Raw genomic sequence first — 15,030 nt, 5'->3', positions numbered from 1 at the left:
ACCCCTGATTGATTAAGAGGCCATTTCTGGCGCTTGCCTGGCCTGGGGCACCATTTGTCACCTGACTGTGCACTCCTGTCGAGATGCCTCGCGTCCTCCAGTCGACATGCAGACTTCTTTCCACTAAATCCCCACCTCACCCACATCCATCGGGGCCACCCGTGTCAGAAATCTGTCCCGTCTCTCTGGTGTTTTGGATTAGAGCAAGCACCAAATGCTACGCTATACCACAGAGAAATGTACAAACGCCGGAAACACTTTCCCCGCAAAGGATGTGTCACCGTTGCCGTCTCAGTAGGGTGAAAATTAAAACGGGCCTAATTAGGAAAGAGTAAATATAATATTTATCTTTTAAGTGTAGTCGCAAATTATTGAGCACTTTAGCAGAAATGAATTGCATGAAATCATGCACAGACTGTTGAGGTTATTGGAGTCGTGCAAGCATGAAATTTGACAAGTCAGACATTTGGCAAGACTAAAGACGCCTGTGTGACTAGGAATTTCTTTTTGAAGAGTAATAACATGGGGAATTGGAGATATAAACATTTATCCTAACAAAACATCTGTTAAAAACATAATCTGTCTTCAGCAGATCAGGAAGTGCTTGATTACTTTAGTTATTATTTCTGTCATTTCAAAAACAGCATACAAACTTTCTATTAAAACATTTCACTGGAATATTCCTTCAGTCATATCCTTCAAAATTAACAACAACAATAAACAAAATTGTGCTATGAGATGAAATGTGCAATTTCTCCTGATTTTCATGGCAGCTATTTGGGACCCAGCTTAGGTTTACGTAAAGTGGAAAACTGGTTTTGTCATATTTAGTCAAACCAAGTGGGCCTTGGTTTGACTAACATGTGGGTTGGTTAAACCCACAAGTTGGTTTAACCCACAAACATGTTTGGTTGTGGGTTAAACCACAACCAAACATGTTGGTTGAGGGTTAAAATGTATGTTTTCTTCTCAAAATGATGTTTAAAACTTAAACAGCAGTTTATCTATGCATAACATTAAATTAAACTGATATGCATCTTCCAGCTGATTGCTTTTCCTGATTTTTTCAGCTAAGATGTGAAGGTTTATGAGCTTTTTTTTATTTGTTTCCAGATTTTCATAATTTCTAAGGATTCAAGTGAGCATTTTAAATGAGGCACCTGATGTGCATGTGATGAACCTCCTGGTATCCAAATTGCCCTTTTCCATGTGGTTTGAATCAAAAATATTTTTAAATGTTTTTGTTTCCACAGTCAGTGTTTGAAAATGAAACTTCCTCACCAGGAAAGCACAGCATTGCCATGAGTCCAGAAATAAAGGTTGATCTACTTCTCAATAGTTGTATGATTTCAATTTATGTGACCAGTCACAGTATCAATATGGACAAAAGTCTACAAAAAGATCAAATCAGAACAAAAGTCATAACGCTAACCCAACAGGCTGCCACCAGGAGTGCACCGCAATTCTAGAGTAAATTAATTATTTGGTATTATTTAATATTAATCCTAATGTAGAAAAAAAGTTAACAAAAATGGAAAGATTTAATCTGACTTTCAATCATGAGCTCATTATATTTTCAGGAATCGTAATGACTCTTTTTATGAGGTTGAGTTGTAGATTGATTACAAGTCTATCAAATTAACTAAATGTGCCACCGTTACAGAAAACTGCTCCTTTACAGAAAGTCTTCTTTACAGAAAGTCACAGGACGATGGTTGGGTTCATGCTTCGTGATTCCTGTTGTTTCATGCTTTGACAGCAGGTGGAATCGAAACATATATCTATAATTTACAAAATGACCTGCGCTCACCTTTCCCACATTGCTCCTTCAGCCCTGAGATTAGATTGCGGGAGGGACGAAAGCAAATCTGTTTTGTCACAAGTTGTTTTCCGCTGTGAACCTGAGGAAATTACAATATCCCGGCCCGCCTTGATATTGGAACCACGTCGACTGCCACATTAACTCCAGGAAATACACAGAAAGGGAAGGAATAAATCCTGATATGATGTAATTGTGTTTATCTGAAATTTTCCAGGGGAAATGAGAATGTAAATCGTATTCATAGCTGCTGCTGTGGGCAATTTGCCACCGCAGATGAGCTGGGGGGCCGCATCGGTGAAATTCTGATGATTGAGTGGCACACATGACATTTCTTGACTCATTATTTATTGATCCCACATCATTTCCCACCTAAATGTTTAAATCCGCTTGGCCGTCGAGAAGCTCTCGCACGCGTGTGGAAGGCGTGTGAGGCGGGTCGCGAGCCAGAGTTGACGGCGACGTGGTCGCCCCGTTTCAGAAGATGAACGATGAGAGGCTGACGACGTTCTGCCACCTTGGCACCATTGAGATTACATTCCTAGCAGTTCAGACAGACCATACCTAACACTGACATTCACCCTGCGTGGGAGAAAATCCGACGTTCAGGGGCAAAACTTTTATTGCGCCTGATAACGATAACAAATGCTTCCACCCACACACTTGGCTCTTTATTACAGCATTGATCTCTTAACATCTCAATAAAAATCCATCACTGTAAACCAGTTAATGAATCCTCTAAACATTGCAGTGAACCACACAGATGATCTACGACCTTCTCTTTTGTGCTTGATAATAAAAGTAAGAAGTTAAACAACTCGATAGGAGAAACTATTACTTTTTTTTTTTTAAAGTGTAAATAAGATTCCCCTTGTCTTAGTCTGGCCTGGACGCGCACAGATACCGACATTCACACTGACTTATACATGCAGACAAGTGCCATGTGTTGAACTGACTGTACAACAAACAGCTGGGCGTTGGAGCGCTGACCTCAGCTGTGGATGCAGACGGACACATGCTCAGAGGGCAGCTGCAAGGTGCCAGTCAGGAGGCCCCCAAAGGCAACTGCACCCACCGCAAGATCCGCCAGTGTCATTTGCCCCAGTCGTCTTCTGCTCGTTATCTGTACCGTCAGGGGAATATTCTTCAACTGTGCCCAGTCACCCTGTGCACAGGAGCACGCATACTGTAACTGCTGGCCTTTTTTCCCTCCCACCTGCTTACACGACAGCAGCTTCATTCACGAGACGCCAGTCCTGTCCCAACCTCCCGTTCTTGCTGTCACTCAGCAGTTAAGTCCTTGGTGCTTTGGGACTATCTGGGATTTGAGGGAAAAGCCTTCTATCCTGGACTTTCTCCACAGCAAATGTCTCATGTCAGCAAAACACCATAAATACTGCAAACGGCATCTTTGGCTGCCTCCTCAACCTTCCACTGCCTTTTTATTACCACAAGGACATACACATGTGCTTGTCTGCGTGCACATGTGAATGTGCACATACATACACGTGTGTGTATATGTTTGTGATTTTTATTAGCTAAATAAATCATCAGAAGCAGCATGAAGTGACTATTTACTCTGACATACATATAAATGCATTTATATGTATTTGTTAAATATCCTTTCAGGTATTTCTACTTGTGTGGGTGTACGTGGAAAATGTGCTGCAGGGATGTGATGCTACTTGCCGATTAACCCCTCGGTGGATTTTGAAGGCTAATCTAGGGGAATTAAGTTCCCAGATCTCAGGAATGCCGTGGGCTTTGAGATCCAGGCCAGGTGTCCACACACACTCAGCAGGGGTGTGTGTGTGCGCGTGTATGTTAGTGTGTTTGTTGGTGCCTTTGTGTTGTTGTTTTTCACTACAAATGACAAGAATGGCCTCGCCTGCATGACAAAAGCAAATGTTGGGTTTTTTACGACAAGGGAACCGCTATGCAGGAATTCGCTGGACCGTCCTCAGCTCCTATCACATCAACTCTTTATATAAACGAACGTGTTTTCAACCGCGGAGCAAATGTTTATGCCTACGCCCACATCGTATTGAGCTACCCCATTTCACGGTGTAGAGATGTTACCCACTCCACCAGCTCCATTTCTTGTGTAATCAGTTACACGATCCCCACTTATCTTGAGTCAGCATGCACAGACCTGTGAAGTCCTGAATACCTTCAACGCTGTGCCACATATTCTGAGAGCAGAAAGTAAATTAGGGCTGTGTTTGTTACCCAAGGTGTTCCTGGGATTAATCTCTCTCAGTGCCCGGTTAGTTGGCTGTGACAAACCTTTCGGCCCCCACCGCGACGAGGAGGAGACGGTGCCAGCATCTCCTGTCCCTGTAATAAAGGTGGCATTAGTAGAGGCAGCTTTAACAGGGACAGCTGAAGAAGGTAATCTCTCCAGGTCAGCCATCACACAAGCTGCAGCAGGCCCTGTTAACTTCAGCCTAATTAACACACACCAACAGGGAAATCTTCTCTACTTAGGCCCACACATTCAGTCCTCCAACCAGCTGTTTCAGGGTTCTTACTTCCCTGGCTCCACACTCAGGCTTCAACTTGCTCAGCTTTCTGTGTCATGCCTCTTCGGGGAATCACAAAAGACATTGCTAACCTACGATGGTAAATTGTACGTGATTGAGTTTTCCCAGAGAAAATTCTGTTGTGCGTGTCACAATCCTGCATGCGTGTGCGTTTGTGTGTGAATGTGAGACCAAATTCTTTCACGTATCCTTTTGGGTCAGCCGTGCATTTTGAGCACTCTTTCTTTTTTTTTTTTTTTTTTTTTGTTTAAAGGAAACATTCTTGTGTTTGTTTTGAAGAAGCTGAGAGTAAATCCAGTGAAACATAAATACTGTGATCATCATTAGCTGATATTTTCAGGTTAATTTGAAATGAATTTTAGAAATCTCACTACAGGACGTATCACATGGTGGAGCAGTAAACTATAGAGGTTATAGTTCTCAATGCGACTGTCCTACGTTCGATTCCTGGCCTTGAAACCTTTGCGACTGTCTTCCCCGTTCTCTTTCTACCTAATTTTGATCAATTAAGGTCGCTAAAGGCCCCCAAAAAATAAAATTATATATATATATATGAAAAAAGAAAATGTCACTAGAATGAAATGTGAATACAGATGGTTTTTGAGCCTTGTTTTATGTGAGTAGGTAAACCTGAATGTTATTCTATCGACCTCGGCAGCTCCAGTGGCGAAGTGGTTTGTTTGGTTACGATCAGAGCCAGCTCAGTGCCACATCGTTTCATCACTAAAAATATCCGCACCAGAATTTGTCTCAAACAACCTTAAACTCACGTCTTAATGTCAGTGCTAATTTAAGTAAGATGCAGTGCTTGTAAATGTTACGCTAACCATCATCCTAAATCTGGTTTATAAGCCTTGGTGAGGAGTTACACACACTGTTTCTAAACAGGATTTATAAACGCCTCCTGGTGATTTAAAAAAGATCCCAGAGTGCGCAAGAACATACTTTGCATATAAACTCAGTTTGTATTAACTTACTTTGTACTTTATTATAGTTCTGTATAAACTTTGATTATGAACCCAGTTGGAAATAGGGACTACAAACACAACTTAACATTGAGGCCTGACCTACATTCACCATGTAAATGAACAATACTGAAACAAACAAAATAAGAAGATTGATGTTCTGTTTGTCCATTTCATTCCATTTGTCATGTCAGAATCAGAACTTGTAGTTTTGCAGATTAAAAACGAGACGAAGCTAAAGGTTTTAACTGGATTTTGGTCTCAATTAAGCCTTTGTTACGATCACCTCTACTGTGTGGTTTGACTCAACTTAACTCTACTGTACATAATTTGGGGATTTTTCATTAGGATTAAGTAACAGCTCTTGTGGGCTTATAGTGAGCGGCCCCAGAGTGGGACGTGATCTATATGGGACATAAACACAACGCAACAATGTGGACATGGAGGCCATGTTGAACGGTTTGTTCAGAGTGTGGCTTTTTGTCCGATAAGAACCAGAAAAGGCTTCTGGCAAAAGACCACCAGCCATTTCTCTTTCTCGCGATACATGCACAGCGTTTGCATGTTTGGTCCTCATCAGAGTTCGATTGAGCATTCACTCCGCCCAGAGCAAACTGGACTTTCTTGATAAACGAACTAAATTAACTAAATAAATTAAAACAAACTGAACACTGCTGGTATGAATGCTCCTTGAGAAAATACAGCAAGAGTCTTGAAAATGTAGAAAATAAGAGAATATGGACCCAGAGCAGAAATTATTAAACATAACGCACTTTTTTGCTGAGGGACTGCTGTAAAACCAAAAGATAAATTAAGATTAAGTCTTTTATTTAAAAAGGAAGAGGAAAGTAGCTGAGAAGTTTAACAGATGGGAAATTTCAAATTCTGAACAGCTGATGAGTCAGAAGATGTTCATCTGGTAAGACTCTGTGAGAAAGTAACTTTTTCTCATGGCTGATGATGTGCATGTTGTGCACAAAGTGTTGGACTGATTAATGTGCTATCAATGTCAAGGTTCAAACTTCTTTTACTCCAGCATGAAGTAGGAAGTAGAACGAGATCTTTATTTCTGCTAACTTGTTTATTCTCAATCAATAACTGAAAAAAAAAAATAAAAAAATAAACTAATATCACCATTTACTTTTGAGCAATGTTAAAAGAACAAATAGTGAAGAAAATAAAGCTTCTGGGCATCTTTAAGGCCTTAACAGTATGTCCAATGTTTTGGTTTAGCTGTTGAATGGAGCGAGGACATGTCAATCTATAATAGGAGAACTACAACTTGAGGAAAACAGAAAATATTTTTCCGCAACCTCATAAAAAAAGACAGCTGGATAAATATCTCTTATTTATCCAGATTGTGAGCTGTTGTGCAAACAGAAACTGCTGCATATTCATACATTTTGTTATATGAGTTTTCATGTCTGGACTCATCATTTTAGAGTCACATCAAGGAAGCATAGAAATATTTTGCCAGCTGAGGGAAGTTTTATTGCTCTGGTTTAACCCTAACATGCCCCTCAAAGCCCAAAGGCAGTGAAACGGTGCCTCTCCTCTGTGAAGGGCATGTCATAACATCTGAACTGCATTACTGTCAAAATACCTTGAAGTTTCTGAGATTTTACTCAAAGGCCTACTGTTAAGAATATATGAAATTATGTTTCATATGCCGTCTAATATCTTTACTCATGTGAAGCCTAATTGTTTATAGCGTACCGACATGTTGCAAGAACGATGAAAGGAAAGAAGAAAAAAAACGTTTTCCATTAAATCTCACTCCTAACAGCAGTGAGATTTCACTCCCTTAGTTTCCCATCTGCTTGAACGTTCTGTTTATTCAGTTTCTCGTTCATTTTGCACACCAGTGTTCAAGCTGACACACCTTCGACTGCTTATTGCACTGTGAGAAAGGGGATGGGTTGTATTCGGAGTCAAAGTTCAACAAGATTCAAAACTTGGCAACAAAGGGAAATAAAAAGCAAGTCAGCGTGAAAGTGAGTGAACTCTTATTTCTAAATCAGCTGAAGGCGTGGCTTACAGTTCTGGTTGTTTTATGACTTAATTAGCTAAAAGAAAAGCTTTTTTTTTTTGTCCAATAAGAATCCACCACAACAGTGCAAGGATAGTTATTCTGAAATCTGAGCCGGAAACAGGCATTATTTGCCTCTGATCAAGTACAATCTCACATCATAATTCTTCTGTCCATCACAGAGGCCCACTTTTTGGGAAAGGGCCCCGGTGCATGTAATCGCATTGCCCTGCTGGAAGATATAGGCAGTCTGCAGCTGTGAACCCATCGACACGCTTCCTTGTTTTATGCAGCTGTTTGAAATTCCAGCACACAACATACACACACAAAAAAATAAACATTGGTTTTCTAAATATCTGTAAGCAGCATATTTTGGTCTCTGGTCATGATTATGTTGTACTGACAGTATTTATAGGTCAGTCTTTTTTTCTCTTCAACAATAAAATGTTACCTTAATCTTAAAAATGGATTCTTCAGCCACTTAGTGATCATTACTCTTGAAATGAAGCCAATAAAAAACTGGTGGATACTAAAAATGAATGGAAATAGTTGCACAGAAATGAGCAGCAATTCTGACATCCATTATGTGCTTGTTTAATCCTTTCAGTGTGTTGATTGTAGTGTCATGTTTTGCAATCATCTTTTCAAGAACAACAACAATAAAATAAAAAAAAAGACGAAAGCTTTGATATTTTTGGGGTACATGCAGTCACCAGTGGGATGTTCATAGATATGAACCACCCAGGAATCCTGCATCAGCGGGCAGCAACACTGACGCATGCAGCTTTAACCAGGCTGTTAACTGCTTGTTTGAACTCTTTCAGCTGCGATGAAAGTTTAAAACAGACATCCTTATTTACGTTGCCTGATTTCTGTAACCTTAAACAGACCCCCTCAGCTGTACAATTTCAGCACAACCAAGTCAGTCTGAGACGTCCACTCTGACCGTCACACACATCAAGAGGAGTGGAGAGCACTTGGAGACAGTTGCGTGTGGCGGCTGGCGGCTGGCGAGCTGACGGAGATGTTGCAGCCGTGGCGTCTGATGCCCGCCCCCCCTGCATCCCCCCTGTTTTAGCCCCCACTCTTCTGTAACAGCACTCATCACCCCCCACATCCCACAGCGCTCTCTCTCCCACACAGGCGCTGGCTCAATGACGCTGTGGGGAGGAGGCGTTGGGGTGGGGGTGATGGTATCAGGTGTCATTTAAAAAAGCAGTTGTCAGGGCTGGCTGAAAATGGAGCATGACTTTATTCTGTCTAAATTGTATCCCGGTGAATCAGCGTGTCCTCTCGGTGCCCTCGCCTTAGTGGAGTGGCCATTTCCGTGTAGCTTTTAGAATCACTTTAATGGAACTCTATTAAGTGCTCTGTTTTTATGGGATTGATTTGTCCTTCCTGTTGTGCCAAATGAATTTTTCTATAGATTTTTGGGTTCCAACAGAAAGCCAGTTGATACTGAATAAAATATAACATTTTATGTCTCCTACAGGTTGGTTGTGTTATATGATGCAAACCTTACTAGTGTTTCTCTTAAAAGGAGCAGTATTATGTATTTTTCTGGTACATAATGCGATTTTATAGCCAAACCAGGAAACTGTTAACTATCATTAAAAATGATAAATATCTAAAGTTACCTTTTTTTTTAGAAATTCTACTTTGTAATTTGGGTCTCTGCCTCTTTAAAAATGCCTGCTTTTTCTGAAACTGTCTTGAGGAAATGATCACAACATGCTCCTCTGTTAACCCTTTAATGATGTTTTTACCAGCGTTGGAATGAGAAGTAGTTCGTATAATGAGCTCAGCAGAAGTGCCGTTCCACCAGGTGTTTGCTAATTGCTGCTGGCTAGTCTGAAGGAGCTGAGTGGGTGGTGTCACGGGGGAGGGGTGCTTTGCGAGGCAGAAACTTCAGCTCTCGAAGCCGGCACCAGACGTTTTGCATATTGAAATGGTGGCCACGGGAGATTAAAGGATTTCTCAAACATGCATGAAATAATCAAGACAACATTCTAGGTATATTTTTGATGTAATAACATTTTAACAAGATTTAAGGCTAAAGGAAAATAAGGGCCATTTTACACAATCCTGCCCCATTAAGCTGACTGATATCAGCAGGACTGAAACACAGCACTCTCACGCGATCCACCTTCGGTTGAGCTTTTCTCTTCCCGTCTATTAGCCTCACACAAGAGTGCATGTAAGCGTACACATCCAGATGGTCGGGATTAGAGGAGAGGAAGCTGTGTGAGCACACAGGGTTTTGGAGTCACAACAACAGAGCTGGACTTGACCTTTGACCTGCATGGCCATTCATCTGTTGATAACATCAGCCTGCTCCATGAGTTAGCTCAGACGCGTGCACAAGCAGTTGAAGCACACCGCAGACGGACAAACAGACAGACAGAGAGACAGAACAGAAAACCCCTGTCCTGGAAGGATTCGGCTTCAGATTGTGATGACTATAAAGTAAAAGGATGTATGATAATTAATGGCTTCCATTAGAGGGAAAACCCTTCCTCTGCACTTTTCCTGGTGGAGGGAGAGCTAAAGCAGCTTAGCTAAGGGGGTTCTGTCCTACCGGGGACTGCAGACAAGTGGCCTCCTGCATGTTAAATAAAGACAACCCCTCACCAGTTTCTGATCCCCGAATCCTGATCTGAAATCAATACCTCCTTCTAAAAAAAAAAAACACCTTAAAAAGTGATTCATTCCCTTTGAAAATGTCCACATTTGATTACATCAGAGCCACCAACTTTAATGTATTTTACTAGGATTTATTTGGATGCAAAGTAGTACATATCTGTCAAGAGAAAAGAAAATGAGAAATTATTATTATTACTTTTAAATAAAGCTTCTGTGTAAAGAAGTGTAGATTCCTAACTAGTCCCCTGAGTCGTTTCTTTGTGCACAATTTCTGTGCTGGTGTGAGAGGTGAAAATCTTCAGAGGGGAAGGAGGGACTTTTATTTAGCTTTGCACATCTGACATTTTCACCCATTCTTCTTTAACACAGATACTCAGTTACATTTTGACATAATCCACCGATGTCCAAAGGGTGGCCCTGGGGCCATTTGCAGCCCCTGGACTGATTTTGTCAGCTCAGCACGTCAGGTGGTCGGTGGAGCGATTTAATTTGTCTGATAAGAACAAAAGTTTTATAAACTGAAATCATTCTGAAATGGTGGAAAATGTTTGGTGCGACAAAAAGTATTCATCTTTTAGTATTCATGCTTTTTGCACGCTCTACAATTTCATAGGAGCACAAACTTTTACTAAAAATCTGACTTCCTGCATTTAATTATTTTATGAAAGTTCTCTTAGAACGGCAAATGTCTTCAAGGAAATAATGGCCCAGATCATGTTTTTATTTATAAGAACACCAAAATCCTTCACCTCAACCCACCTACTAAAATATTACATGTTTACTTTATCAAGTGGAGGAAAAAACAATTTAAAAGATTTTTCTTTTCATTCTTAGTGAAGAAACACATAATTTTGTGGCCGGTAAGTATTTTGGACATGACAGTTTTGGACGCTGTGGCAAAACATTTTGACAACCATGAAAGTGATTTGATGCAAACCATTTGCTTGCAGCTCTAGTTCTTTGTTTAGATTTGTGTTCCTGTTGGAAACTGAACCTCTGGCCCGGTCCTAAGTCTTCTGCAGCCTGCAGCGCCTTTCCTTCCAGGATTACTCTGTATTTATCTCCCACCATCTCCCCATCAACACTGACCAGCCTCTCTGTCGGCGCTAAAGGAAATGATTCCCACAGTGTGGTGCTGCCACCGTCATTTTTCATGTCGGGGGTGGTGTGTTATTTGTCCAGCCCACATATTGACTTGCGTGAAGGTCAAAACATTTAGTTTCAGGTTTATCTGATAAATGCACCTTCTTCATTGTTCCTGCCGTGTCCCGCGCATGGCTTGTGGGCAAATTAGAAAAAAAAAAACACACAACTAATAGTGTCCTGTTTATAGATTCTCTCTTCTGAGCTTGTGGCTTTCCCAGCACCTCCACACTTTCAATGCCTGTGTGCTTGTCTCATTAACGCTTTCCTTGGCAGAATCAGAATGATGATAGAATAAAGAATCAGGCCAGTCAGACTGGAGAAGATGTCCATGAATTGGTAGGTTTGAACAATACGAGACTTGGATTTAACTTTGAATAACCAACTGAACTTGGATGAGTTTGAATTCATGTATGATCAAACTGAATGGACCTTTTTGTGCGTAGAGAATAGGTATAAATAGATTGAACTGAACTGAAATGAATTGTCTGGTGATGGACTAAAGAGTGCAACAGTAGCAGGAAATCTTTAGGCACTTTCAAATCTCTCAGTTTAAATTACAAAAATGGATTCCAGAAAAAAAGTGTGTGTAAAAGATATCCTGGTTCTACAAAAACACCTCAATCAAAATAAACTGAAACAAAATAAACTAAAACTGTGTCCTTTCAGAAGGATACTGAAAAATATAATCCATCAACTTCTGCATATTCAGAACAGGAATATTTGACAGTAACCAAAACTCAAGCCCTTCTTAGTCATCTGCTATTTTATTGTCATGTTATCGCACAATGTGTGTGTTGCAGTGTAAGTAAAATATCTTTGAGGTGGGATGTTTTATATGAAGCTGCATCATAGTGTGAAGGTGCTTTTTCTTAAATCATTCACAGTAGAAGCTGAAATTAACTCTATAATTAGCTTCCCTTTTTCCAAATTAGGTGAGTGTGACGGCATCATTCGCTCCATGGTCCCGTGGATGACAGTGTCAGGTGCAATCACTTTCCACCCTTTCCTCTTCAGGGTGGAAAGGTCTTTTATTGTTTCTCATGATTATTGTGTTTCAAAAAAATTTCGTCTTGAATTGACTTGGCTTGTGTTTAGTGAGGCAGAGGCTGCAACTTGTATTTACTGCTGGTTGTGTTCAAAACCAGATCCCCAGGCGCATTTTCTCCCCCCGATTCCCTTAAAAATGACATCATAACTCAACATAAGAAACTGGAGTTTTGATAGTTGTTAATCGATTCAGAATCGTTTGCAACTTGATGCGTTGAGAAATGCGACTGATGACCAAAACCCGCAGCGCACAACGAGAAGCTTGGGGTGAGATTTTATAACCTTAGCCTGGCCAACTTCCTCTCTGAGCTTTCTGCTGTGATCCTTGGTCTTTATGATGCTGTTTTCCATTGATGTACTTTAAACCCTCTGGGGTCTTCATCTAACAGCTGGGTTTATATGGAGAATAAATTACACTCAGTTGGACTCTGGTTTCTAATTATGTTATTTTTTTCAGACATCATACTCATACTTAATAATATTTGAGGGTAAAGAACTAAGCTAGGTTAAAATGCACTTGGCTCTATTTTCATATTTATATATGTAAAAATATGAAGCTACAGTGATGCACTATTTTGTGTGGGTCTGTAGCAAACAATTGCAATAAATTTTTGCTGTTTTATGTGAGGAAGTTCAATCGGAGTTCGTATTTGATCTTCCTTCTTTGCTAAAAAAAAAGAGTAAATATGCATAAAGAAGGAGTAAATATAGATTATTTCAATCTTCATAATCTATTTTATGAGTGTACGATTTCATTTTTACAGAAACTAAAGTTGTGGGTGGCAATGCACTTCTGCTAAGGGACATTAATTTTATCATCTACTGGGCTGGGTGGCGGACGAAGTAGAGTCATTTACCAAAGGTTATGAGCTGCAGTCACTGATCCGAACAGATGATAACTCATACCAATGAGCTGCTTTATCCCCCAATATCCCATTTTTATATTCAAGGATTTTCTGTCTGCTTTATTTTTTAAGCCTTTTCCCTTTCTTTCATCTTTGAAATCCCTCTAATTCACACATCCGGTGCTTGATAAAGGAGAGCTGAGCAGCATGTAGCTGTCAGCTGGATGTTGTACCATTTGCCATTTTCAGCGGATCATGGTATCAGCTATACCATATCATGCTATGGAGCTTTGGAAACGAGACCGCAGCTCTCGATGGGGGCTTTCAAAACAATTATCTGAACGCCACATTCATGGGACGATGATGCTGTTGTCCAGTGGCCTGCACTTTCTCATCTGTCTAAAAGGCAAATGCTGCTGATGGAGCATGTTTTCTCTGCATCAGCCTTGCCCTTGTTATAAGCAGCGCTGAATGCCAGCCTGCTATGTAATAGCTTGTCCTTGTGTTTGGAGTCCAGCATCCGCAACAACAGGTATTGTGCGACAGTGAAGGTGGGAGGCGGGGCTCGGGAGTTGTTTGGCAAAATAGAGAGAGCGTGGATGGAGTTTTGGAAATGAGAGTGGGGGGAAAATGTGTAAAAGGATGTCAATTCCTGCCAGATTCATCATTTATTTTTATGGCAGCCAGACTTGAATTTTCTCTCAGAATTCACAATCTGTTCATAGAAAGTTGGACAGACCCGTCTCAGGAGTTAAGCCAGTGAAGAGCAGACAAGGTTTTCTCCAGAATGTTCATCACTTATCAGGGCTACCCGCATTGTTGAGTTTGACATTGCTTTTGCAAACATGCACACCAAAGTGACACAAATTTTAGTGACCTCTGGTGTAACCAGGTGTCATTACCACCAACGTGAATCATGTTATTTACTCTTATCCTGAGCTAACCCTTATCTGGTTCTGGGTAAGAAAGTGCTTGATACAGAGAAACTTCCTGCACTCGGGTGAAATCCAAAGAGTTACACACCAAACCCCTTTGGTTCTGCAATCCTGGCTTCTTGCTCTAAAAACAATAAAAATCCATGTCGGTGCAAAGGTAGCAGCCTGGTTGAACTGGTGTAAATTTCCTCCTTTTTGCAAATGCAAACGGCCATACTAGACTGTGATATTTCTATATGTCATTCTGTTAGTTAAGAGAGCCAAGTTGGCTCTCTTAACTAACAGAATGACATGTTTTAAAACTAAAACTTTAAAATGAAAATTGTAAAACAGTTTTTCGAATGTGTCAATAAAGTATCTGTCACATCCATGTCCTTGGAGATCACCCTCACCTGCAGGGGGAAAGCTCAGCATTAAGCAATATGCTTTTGTATTTCAGCCCATCTTTTTCTCTACAAATTCATGCAAGCAAGTTTCCTCGAACATGAACTTCATAAGGCCTCACAAACGAATGAAAGCCTATCATCTTGTGTGAAAATCAGTCTCATCCTACAACCCTGCTGATTTGATTTAGTGCCATGTGATTGAGTCATTCACTGGGGTTTTATCCTCACATCCTCAAGGAAACTTGAATTCTTTTATTCAAATCGAATTTTTTTTTAATTTTTTTACAACATCAAAATTTAAGGCCTCATTTGACAGATTTTATGTGGGCTCTTCCCACTTTGTGACCAGAATCTCACCAAGTGTATTTCTCAAAAGCCAACATGTTCCTGAAAAATATCTGTTCCTGGTGTGTATTGCCAAGTCCTTGTGAGGATTTCATCAAGAGTAAGTTTTGTTGTTGTTGCTTTTGTGCCCCTGTTTGAGTGCTTGCATGTAGGGGCAAGACTTCTGGCTTGAGAAGAAGCATATGTGGGTGAAAAGTGAGCTAATGTGTGTGAACAAAGTTCTGACTATGAGCTGATGAATCAGCCTGCAGCCCACGGGGGTCGAGCCTGTGGTTTTAATCTTCTGAGCAGAAGTTGTGATTAGGCAGCAGAGTCAGACTGATTTGT

This window comes from Poeciliopsis prolifica, unplaced genomic scaffold (assembly GCF_027474105.1).
Source record: "Poeciliopsis prolifica strain line A6 unplaced genomic scaffold, Auburn_PproV2 SCAFFOLD021, whole genome shotgun sequence".
Taxonomy (NCBI): Eukaryota; Metazoa; Chordata; class Actinopteri; order Cyprinodontiformes; family Poeciliidae; genus Poeciliopsis; species Poeciliopsis prolifica.
Note: the sequence above shows the minus strand (reverse complement) of the source record.